The 10,405-nt window shown below is 43.0% G+C and overlaps 1 long non-coding RNA gene across 3 annotated transcripts; it reads left to right on the forward strand.

The window, feature by feature from the left end:
- The first annotated feature begins 297 nt into the window (after positions 1–297).
- LOC131397924 (uncharacterized) lies at positions 298–10,184 on the forward strand. 3 transcript variants are annotated; one of them, XR_009216799.1, is made up of 5 exons: positions 298–748; positions 2,586–2,665; positions 3,361–3,553; positions 8,046–8,163; positions 9,986–10,184. It is a non-coding gene; the product is annotated as an uncharacterized LOC131397924 (long non-coding RNA). The 3 variants fall into 3 exon arrangements; XR_009216798.1 differs by lacking the exon at positions 9,986–10,184 and having other exon boundaries at positions 8,046–8,723; XR_009216800.1 differs by lacking the exons at positions 8,046–8,163; positions 9,986–10,184 and adding an exon at positions 6,352–6,918.
- Positions 10,185–10,405: the final 221 nt, after the last annotated feature.

The following is a 10,405-nucleotide window of genomic DNA, read 5'->3' on the forward strand; positions in this document are numbered from 1 at the left end:
GACCGCGATGGGTGTGAGGGCAACCTGGCTGACTAGGTGGGTTTCCCCTTCCTCCCTGGAGGAGGACCGTTCTCGGTCAAGGGTATCCAAGCAACGCTTTAACGCGCTAGAACCTCCAAACAAAGTGACCGGCCCTGAGGAGGAGGCCGGAAGTCCCGCCCCGGCACGATGCGCGCGCACGGAGACGCCTCATTCTGATCCCTCATTGGCTCATCTCTACTGAGTCTCTACCTAGGCTCTTCCGGGTAATGTGGTTTCCCGAGCTCTAGAGGCCGCAGGGAAGGGTGTTCTGCGTCCTAACCGACTAGAGCACTGGCCGAGAGGACCGCTGAGGGATGCTAGAAATTGATTCTCGTACCCAGGAGAGGCTTTGCTCCCTGTTAAAGGCGGCGAAGAGATGTAATTTCCCACCCGTGAAGCTCAGCCCGTTCTCTCAGGATAAAACTAGTATTTGAGATGCTCCCAATCTACTGCTGTGCATCGCCATAAAATCAATCCACGCATAGCTGGAAACCTTATGTTATTGCTCTTTCAATGCGTGGTGCGTGAACTGTTATTCAGTGTTGTGTGTTAAGTTACCTTTGGTCAGGAAGAAGACAGAACACTCCGTAGAGGGCTATGAGGGGAAGGAAGAAGAGGGATGTTAAGCCGCCCTGAAGCAGATGGACAAGCAGGAGCTCTGTTTCTGGTTCCCGCGGAAAACTTCTCCATCGTCTGTATCCACAGAGATTGTGTTCTACCCATTGAGGTACAGTGTTTTATCCGTATAACAATTCTTGCTCCGTATCCTAAGAAATGCTCAATTCCTTTTAGCAATCTTACATATATCTCAACCAGAGAGCAACTTAACTAATACTATTTTTTTATCTAATAGACTTTATTTCTTAGGGCAGTTTTACAGTCAGAGCAAAACTAAGTGGAAGGTACAGAGAATTCCCATATACCTACAGCCCCGACCCACTCCCCAACATGCAAAGTGTTCACACCCAAGTAAGAACTCACAAGTGTGGTGACTGTGACAAATTACGTATCAGCATGTACAACTTCATTAAACATTGGAGAGTTCACACTGGAGAAACTATATTAGTGCAGTGAATGTAGAAAATCTTTTAGTCAATCCTCCACACTCATTGAGCACCTGAGAGTTCATTTTGGATAAAGGGCTTACTAATGCACCAAAAGTGGGAAATTCTTTTCCAAAGCATTTTCACTACTTCCATATCAGAGAGTTCACACTGGGGTAAGGCCTTATGAATGCATTGAATGTGGGAGGTCCTTTACCTTCAACTCCAGTCACTTAACACATCACAGTGTTCAAATGAGATGAAGGCCTTAACATAAGAGTACTGTGTTTTGAACTAAATGAATTATTCTCTCCACCTCATTTTTGTGGAAGCCCTACTGTTACCAGACCAAACGTGAGTCCCCTTCTTGGAGAGTTAAATCCAACTGCACCAGAAGTACTTGTCTCACAAAGAAGAAATTTTATTTTCATCATGCAGCATAGAAAATGGAGACCATAAGGAAAATTTTCGCAAAGCTATGGCTCCCCAAGCGCAGGGAGAATGGTACCTTTATTTGAGGTAGGAAATGAATATACAAAGGGGAAGTTTCATCATCTCATGTAGAGGTGGGCATAAGCTTGCAGATGCATGGTTTGAAATCATGCTTTTACATACATCACATGATCTAAAAATGGCTGCTTCACCACCCCAAAAGGAGGAGAATTTGCGATGTTCATGAGGGCAGGTTACTTTAGTACAACTCTCTGCCTGTCTGCATAGGTGTCATTCTTGTGGTTGCAGTATGGGCTGGTCTGGGCAGGTTTGGAGCGGCTGGGTCGAGGGTGGTTGTCGCTGAGAGTTTCTTCCTAGAACATAGCTGAAACCACATAAGCGCAAGACCCCAAAGTCATTAGAGAAAGGAATATTCACACCTTTCAACAAGACAAGAGAATTAGGTCAAATACAAAAGTTTAGGCTTTTAGGCAAGACAAGAGAAACAGGTTAGAGTCCATGGCTGGTGACACTACCACTCAATTTGTCTGTGTTAAGGATTTAATTACGGTTAGATACAGGCTGGTCTTACAGGACTGGTGATTTTATAAGAATAGGTAGAGACATCAGAGGGTTCTCTCTACTCATGCACACACAGAGTGTGAAAAATGTAGAAGTGAAAAATTAAAGCCATCAGTAAAATACTGTTTAGTAAGAGCTAATTGTGCAAAAAAGAACAGTTCGTGAACTTGGAGTCTTCAAATCCAAAACTGATATGAGGCTTAGAGGCATGATTTTATAGGATGGCTTACAAAATGAAAATGAGGACGTTGTTTAATGTTTACAATGATCGGTTATTACAATGAGGGTTTCCAAATGGCAGGGGATTGGTTAAAAGTGATTATCTTATACCATTTTAGGAAGATGACTTAAAATTTCTTTTATGATTATCAGAGGGATTTACAAGAAATAAGTTTCAATTACATTCATGAAATGAACTATATTTAGTGTTGCTTAGGTGGATTAAATGGTTTTGGTGGCTTGGGGGATTTTCTAGCCTGGTCTCCATTTTGTTTATTTTAACAACAGGAAAGGCCATCTACAAGCCAGGAAGAGAGTTCTCACCATCCTGATGGCACCTTGATCTTGAACTTCTAGACTCCAGAACTGTGAGAAAATAAGTTTTTGTTGTTTAAGCTGCCCAGTCTATGGTATTTTGTTATGATACCCTGAGCCAACTAATGCACATTATAGTAGCAGGAGTTGGGTGCTGCTGTAACAAATACCTTGAAATGTAGAAGTGACTTTGGAACTGGGTAATTGGTAGAGTCTGGAAGAGTATCGAGATGCATGCTAGATAAAGAAAAGATTGCCTTCAAGAGACTGTTAGTAGAAATATAGACATTAACAGTGATTCTGCTGAAGTCTCAGATGGAAAATGAGATGAAATGTGACTAGAAGGGCAGCCGCATGGCGTAGTGGTTAAGTTCAGCACACTCCAGTTTGGCGGCCCAGGTTCGTGGGTTTGGATCCCGAGCACAGACCTACACCACTCGTCAGCCATGCTGTGGCAGTGACCCACATACAAAAGAGAGGAAGATTAGCACAGATGTTAGCTCAGGGTGAATCTTCCTCAAGCAAAAACGGAGGAAAATTGGCAACAGATATTAGCTCAGGATGAATTTTCCTCACTAAAAAAAAAAAAAAGTGACTGAAACTAGATGTGGTTTGTGATGCACTTGCATATTTAGCTGAGGATATTTCTAAGCACAACATTGAAAGTACACCTTGGGTTTTATTTACTGATTATTGTAAAATGCAAAAGGTGGAAGATGAACTGAAGGAAGACTTTTTAATCAAACAGGACTTGAAGAGTTCGAAACTTTTCCACCATCCATACTGCAAAAACATAAGAAAGCATGTTCTAGACAGAACACCAAGGTGTGGCTGGAAAGTTATTTGATAAAGAGATTACGGATGTGAATCACAACTTGAATCAACCATCTCAGGAGAACCCAGGAATAGAGATGGCATTTTGTCAGCAGAAACACTACCAGGTGAGACTATATGGGAAAGAAAAAAGCAGGACAGGAAGAAGGAAAGTTGTTGGACTTGTGGGATTTCACAGGACCTGACAGGAGAGCTATCTGACTGCAAACATGCGTTATCCTGGGCAAGAATTGGGCTGACCCTGTAGCATAGTGGTTAAGTTTGGCGCACTCTGCTTCAGCAGCCCAGGTTTGCGGATTTGGATCCGCAGCGCAGACCTACACCACTCATCAGCCATGCTGTGGTGGCAACCCACATACAAAGTAGAGGAATATTGGCACAGATGTTAGCTCAGGGCTAATCTTCCAGAAGCAGAAAAAGAGGAAGATTGGCAACAGATGGTAGCTCAGCTAATTGTCCTCAGCAAAGGAAAAAAAAAAAAAAGAGAAGGGAAGAATGACCCCAAAGACAATTAAGAGATCATCAGGGCTGCCATTCTCAGCACAGGCCAGGGGACAGAGCTGTTTCCTCCTCAGTTTCAGAGGGTAGGGTCCACTCTTCAGATCCAGTGGACCAGGAAACCACTGTACAGGCCTCAGGGGTAAGGCTTCCCTGCAGAGCTGAGGGGATGAGGGTGCCACTGAAAACCTGAGGTGTTGCGGCCACCATCTGGGTCTGTGGGAGTGTTGCTTCCACCCCAGTGGCCCCAGAGGGCAGAACATCCAGCCAAAGAGAATTATTCTGGAGCCCTAGGATCTAATGTGATTTGCCTTGCCAGGACTTGGGAACTGTCATCCCTTTCTTTTTCTCCAATTTCACCCTTTTGTACTGCAGATATCTATCCTTTACCTGTCCCACTACTGTATTTCAGAAGCACATAATTTGTCTGCGTTCACAGGTTTACACCTGGAGAGGACTTTTGCCTCAGGATGAGTCCTACCTTGAGTCTCACCTAATCTGATTTATATATTTAGATGAGACTTTGGACTTGGAATTGATGTCAGAATGGTTTATGATTCTTGGTGCTGTTGTGATTGGGTGAATGTGTTTTGCATGCAAGAAGAATATGAATTTGGGGCAGCCAGAGAACAGAATGATATGGACTGAATTGTGCCTCTCCCAAAATTCTTATGTTGAAGGCCTAATCGCTAACAAGAGTGTATTTGGCAATAGAGCCCTTAAGGAGGTATTAATGTAAATGAGATCGTAATGGTAGGACACTAATCCGATAAGACTGGTGCCCTTATAAGAAGAGGAAGAGACACCAGAGGGCTCTCTCTCTCTCCACGTGCATGCACAGAGGAAAGGCCATGTGAGGACACAGTGAGAAGGTGGCCATCTACAAACCAGGAAAAGAGCCTCACCAGAAACCTACTCTGACATGTTGATCTTAGATTTCTAGCTTCCAGAACTGTGAGAAAATAAATTTTTCTTGTGTAAGCCACTCAGTCTGTGGTATTCTGTTATGACAGTCTGATATTGTGATAAGAAATATGTATTTAGTCTTCGTCCCTGTTCCTGGCACAGAGCTCCTAAAACCCTAGGAATTTCCTAAGTGATAAGAGCTATAAAGGTGAAAGGAATGTCTTTGGTTATTCATAACTAGCCCCTTTAAACCACACCTGACTTTATGTTAATAAGATGACTTTTGGACAGCCCCTAAAGATGGGGGCTGGTTGCCAGGGGAACCAGTCGTATCATTGAGGGGTTGGAACTTTGAGTCCCAACCGTGGCCACTGGGAAGGACAAAGGGACTAGAGATGAAGTTTATCATCAGTGGCTATTGATTTAATCAATCATGCTTACGTAATGAAGCCTTCATAAAAAACCAAAAGGACAGGGTTTGGAAAGTATCCATGTTGGTGAACATGTGGAGACTGGCAGGCTCAGAGAGAGCATGGTGGGGCCACACCCCTGCCCACATACCTTGCCCTGTGCATCCCTTCTATCTGGCTGCTCCTAAGTTGTGTCTCTTTATAAGAAACCAGTAATCTAGCAAGTAAACTTTTCCTGAGTTCTTGGAAATTGTTGTACCTGAGGAGGGGGGTCATGAACACCTCCAATTTATAGCCAGTTGGTCAGAAGCATGGTTTATAACCTGGACTTGTGGCTGGCGTCTGAAGTGGGGGCCTTGTGGGACTGAACTCTTAACCTGTGGGGTCTGTGCCAACTCCAGGTAGGTAATTGTCAGAATTCAGTTGAATTGTAGGACACCCAGTTGGCACCCATGGAGAGCTGGAGAATTGGTTGGTGTGGGAAGAACCCCACACATTTGGGGTCAGAAGTGAAGTACTGAGTGTTGGTGTGAGTACAAAGAAGGAAGAACAGTTTATTGTCCTTTTGAGGCAGTCTGTATCAGTCTTCCTGGGCTGCCGTAACAAAATACCACAGATTGGGTGGCTTAAACAACAGATATCTATTTTCTTGCAGTTCTGGAAGCTGGAAGTCCGAGATCAAGGTGCCAGCAAGGTTAATGTCTTCCAAGGCCTCTCTCCTTGGCTTGCAGATGGCCAACTTCTTGCTATGTCCTCACATGGCCTTTTCTCTGTGCATGAGTCTCCATAGTATCTTCCTTTTCTTATAAAAACAGCATTAAAATTGTATTAAGGCCCCACCCTAATAAATTCATTTCACCTTAATTATGTCTTTAGGCCCTGTCTCCAATTATAGTCACACTGACGGTTACGGCTTTCACATATGAATTTTCAGGGGACACAATTCACTCCATACAATTGTTTTTGAGTACTGGAAAATATTTCCTCAATGTTTTGTGCTATTTATAATGTAATAGCCATAGACACCATACACTCTGTTTATCTTCACTGAAGCCACTCTTATTCACGGTAGTTATGTTCTCTACATACAGGTTGAGCTTCCTGAGAGCCTCTGGTCACAACATTTTCATCAACTCATCAATTCTTAGCATTGTTTCATGCGTGTTTCTATTTAAAGACACCATATTTGTCATGTATTGTTGATTTATTAACATTGAATTCATGGCCAACAGCACTGTAACTCATTCCTGAACAAAGCTTATCTAACGCATATGTTCTTTCTAAGGCACATCACAGCCTTGTACTTAGGAATACTAGACAGCACTTGGGAGCCATTTTAAACAGTGGAATCACCAAGAAGAAGCACAAATGTGGCATGAAATAGACCAGAGAAAGGACACTCGTTTATAGCATTAGAGCTGAAAGGGGAAGGCAGAGTATGGCCTCATAGATCTTATAGTTTCCTGGTGGGGAACATGCACATTGGGTGTCTCAAATTTTTCACAGCTCTGCACAAGTTCACAAATGAGTGTAAAATTGTTGTTAGTATAGGTTTTGGAATTATAAATAAATTTTAGGGGCCGGCCCCCTGGCTTAGCGGTTAAGTGCGCACGCTCCGCTGCTGGCGGCCTGGGTTCCATCCCGGGCGTGCACCGACGCACCGCTTCTCCGGCCGTGCTGAGGCCACGTCCTACATACAGCAACTAGAAGGATGTGCAGCTATGACCTACAACTATCTGCTGGGGCTTTGGGGGAAAAAATAAATACATTTAAAAAAATAAATAAATAAATAAATTTTAGCAAGTAGGTGAATTTCCAAAAAGGTAGTAGTTTCCAAACATAGAGTTCACAAAAAAAGGAGGATCCACAGAATAATTTTCTTATAATAAATTGTGTGTATTTAAAGTGGATATAATTTGTGTTTTGATATATGCTTAAGCCCCTGGGGCCAAAAGTTTTCTCCTACCCTTTTCATCCATCCTTCTTTACATCTAAAGTTATTGATACCAGGACACATTCTACCTTATGTGACAGATATTTTCAAATACAGACACATGGAAAGGACATTTATTTTTTGTCTTGTCACTTATAGCCATTCTGATGGGCGTAAGGTGATAGCTCATTGTAGTTTTGATTTGCGTATCTCTAATAATTAATGATGCTGAACATTTTTTCATGTGCCTCTTGGCCATCTGTATATCTTCTTTGGAAAAACGTCTGTTCAGATCCTCTGCCCGTTTTTTGATTGTGTTGTTTGCTTTTTTGTTGTTGAGTTGTGGAGTTCTTTGTGTATTCTGGAAATTAACCCCTTGTTGAATATATATTTTGCAAATGTTTTCTCCCAATTGGTGGATTGTCTTTTCATTTTGTTCATGGTTTCCTTCGCCTTGCAGAAGCTTTTTAGTCTGATGTAGTCCCATTTGTTTATTTTTTCTTTTGTTTCCCTTGCCTGAGGAGACATAGTATTCAAAAAGATACTGCTAAGACTGATGTCAAAGAGCGTACCGCCTATATTTTCTTCTCAGGAGTTTTATGGTTTCAGGTCTTACAGTCAAGTCTTTAATCTATTTTAAGTTAATTTTTGTGTATGGCATAAGACAGTGGTCTACTTTCATTCAGGAATACGCACATACTGCACAGAGACTTGTGAGACAGGCATGTGATAGGGATGCCCCAAAGCTGGAGTGTGGGACACACACACAGTCACACAGTGTCTGTGGATTGAGTGTCACAAGACAGGCACAGCCTGGCTTAGAGAGAACATCCCTCCCCTTCATCCCTGCAGGTCTGGTGACGCCCTGATGGGAGTGAAAACAGGGAGCCAGGTGCACAGCTTGGCTCAACCTGGAGACTCACACATGTTTGATGCATGAATGTCGGTGCACGAGGACACTTGGTGGGAGGTAATCAGCCTCAGCCCTGGAAGCGGATAGCTTTACTCAGAACACCTCGAAACAGTGGTCTCAGGGGGCAGGAGTGCACGGTGGGGCTGGCTTTACAAGCACAATCAGCTCACTTCCAGCTAGCTTCAGGATGCGTGGACTCTGGCTCTCTCTGTCCTTCACACCTCCTTCAGCTCCTCTGTCCCTCAGGCCACCCCCTCTCCCTAAGTTCCCCACTGCCCCCAGCACTCTCTAGCTTCCAGCTCCCTCTGTTTCCCAGGTGCAAGGAGAGAACAATGGGGCTCTCAGAACTCCTGACCCTGTGCACTCCTCATGGACCAAGATGCACCAGGGAGCTGCAGAGTCTGGAGACTTTAGTGTGGATTTCGACTGTGCCCCTTCCCGGGACTGTGACCTTGACCAAGTCCCTCCCTGCTGTTGGCCAACATTTCCTTGTGTCCAAAATTGGAAAATTCACAATTCCTCCCCTGTGTTGAGGGACATGGAGAGGGCACATGTGTGATGCATGTCCCTTAATTCCACCAGGTGGCCTCCTTGGTGAGAAGACATGCCCCTTCTGAGGTGGCCTCCAAAAATATTCTCAAGAATATGGAGGTGCACCATGAGGGCATATAGAAATTCTCAGTATGTCCAGTGCTATGTCCCTTATGGCCCAGGTCACTGGCTGTACGAACAGTCTAAAGATTTTGTAGATGCCTGTAGCTTCACTTGAAGGGTATTGCTGCATAGGCAAGAAAACAAGAATCTAGAGAGAGGGCCTATAGCTCATAGATAGGTCTCGTGTGACCCAGTTCTAGTTGCTGGTGTCTCAGGGGAAAGTCGCCTGTATTACTTGCCGATTTTTCCTTCCACTGATACAAGGATGCCCCTCCCAAGACATAAAGAGAGAAATGGTGAAATGAATACAGCAATTTCAAATCTTCTGTGTTTCCAAGAGTAGTGGGAGATCCAGAATTTTTTGTAGAACCAATTCTCCAAAGCTTTATTACTGTATAGTTAAACTACAAATATTTAACTTGTACAAATTATTATATGTACCTATGATCGTGTGTACATATATATATTCATCAACTCACTCACACACACACACACACACACACACACCAGTGAATCCGTCATCATGAACAAGATACTGACCATAACTATTTCTCCCCACATTACCTCCTGCCCCTGGACAATCCCTCTCTCCCTGCCTTCCATGGTCTTCCTTCCCTAGACAACCATTTGTGGACTTTATTTCTGTTTAGATTAATTTTCCTGTCCTATAATTTTAAGTAAGTCAAATCTTTATATAAATTTTTTGTGATTTCTTTCCTATTGCATAATTATTTTGTTTTATCATTGTTCTGTGTATGACTAGTTTATTCTCTATTGCTGAATAATGTTCTATTGTATGAATAGAACACAAAGTGTTTATCCTTTCATCTATTACTGGACATTTAGGTTGTTTCCAGTTTTGGCTATTCCAGATAAAATTTCCACAGATGTTTGTATCAACTCTTTATATGGAAATATGCTTTTTTTTCCCAGTAAATATCTAGGAGTGTATTGCTGGGGTCAGATGGTAAGTGAATATCTCTGTTGTTTAAGAAACTGCCAAACTGTGTTCTGAAGTAGTTTTTATGGACTAAATGTTTGGTTTCCCCCAAAATTCATATATTAAAACACTACCATTCCCCCAGCTGATGGCATTAAGAGGTGGTCCCTTTGGAAAATAATGATGAGGATTGGATGAGGTCATGAGGGCTCCACCCTCAGGAATGAGATTAGTAGCTGTCTAAGCGTCTGAAGAGACAGAGCTTGCTCCCTGGCTTTCTTTCAGCCATATGAGGATACCAGGAGAATTTGGCTGTCTGCAACCTGAAAGAGGGCTCTCACCAGAACCTGACCATGCTGGCACCCTGATCTTGGACTTCCAGCCTCCAGAACTGAGAGAAATAAATTGCCGTTGTTTAAGCCACCCAGTTTATAGTATTTTGTTATAGCAGCCGGAACTAAAACAATAGTTAAACAATTTTAAATTCTGGTATTGTGTGAAAATTTCAGTTTCTCTAGATCTTCACCAACACATGGTGTAATCAGTCTTTTTTTTTTTTTTTTTTTGTGGGAAGATCAGCCCTGAGCTGTGATCCATGCCAATCCTCCTCCTTTTTTTTTTTCCCCTTTTTCTCCCCAAAGCCCCAATAGATAGTTGTATGTCATAGTTGCACATCCTTCTAGTTGCTGTATGTGGGACGCTGCC

Source organism: Diceros bicornis, chromosome 34 (genome assembly GCF_020826845.1).
Source record: "Diceros bicornis minor isolate mBicDic1 chromosome 34, mDicBic1.mat.cur, whole genome shotgun sequence".
Taxonomy (NCBI): domain Eukaryota; kingdom Metazoa; phylum Chordata; class Mammalia; order Perissodactyla; family Rhinocerotidae; genus Diceros; species Diceros bicornis.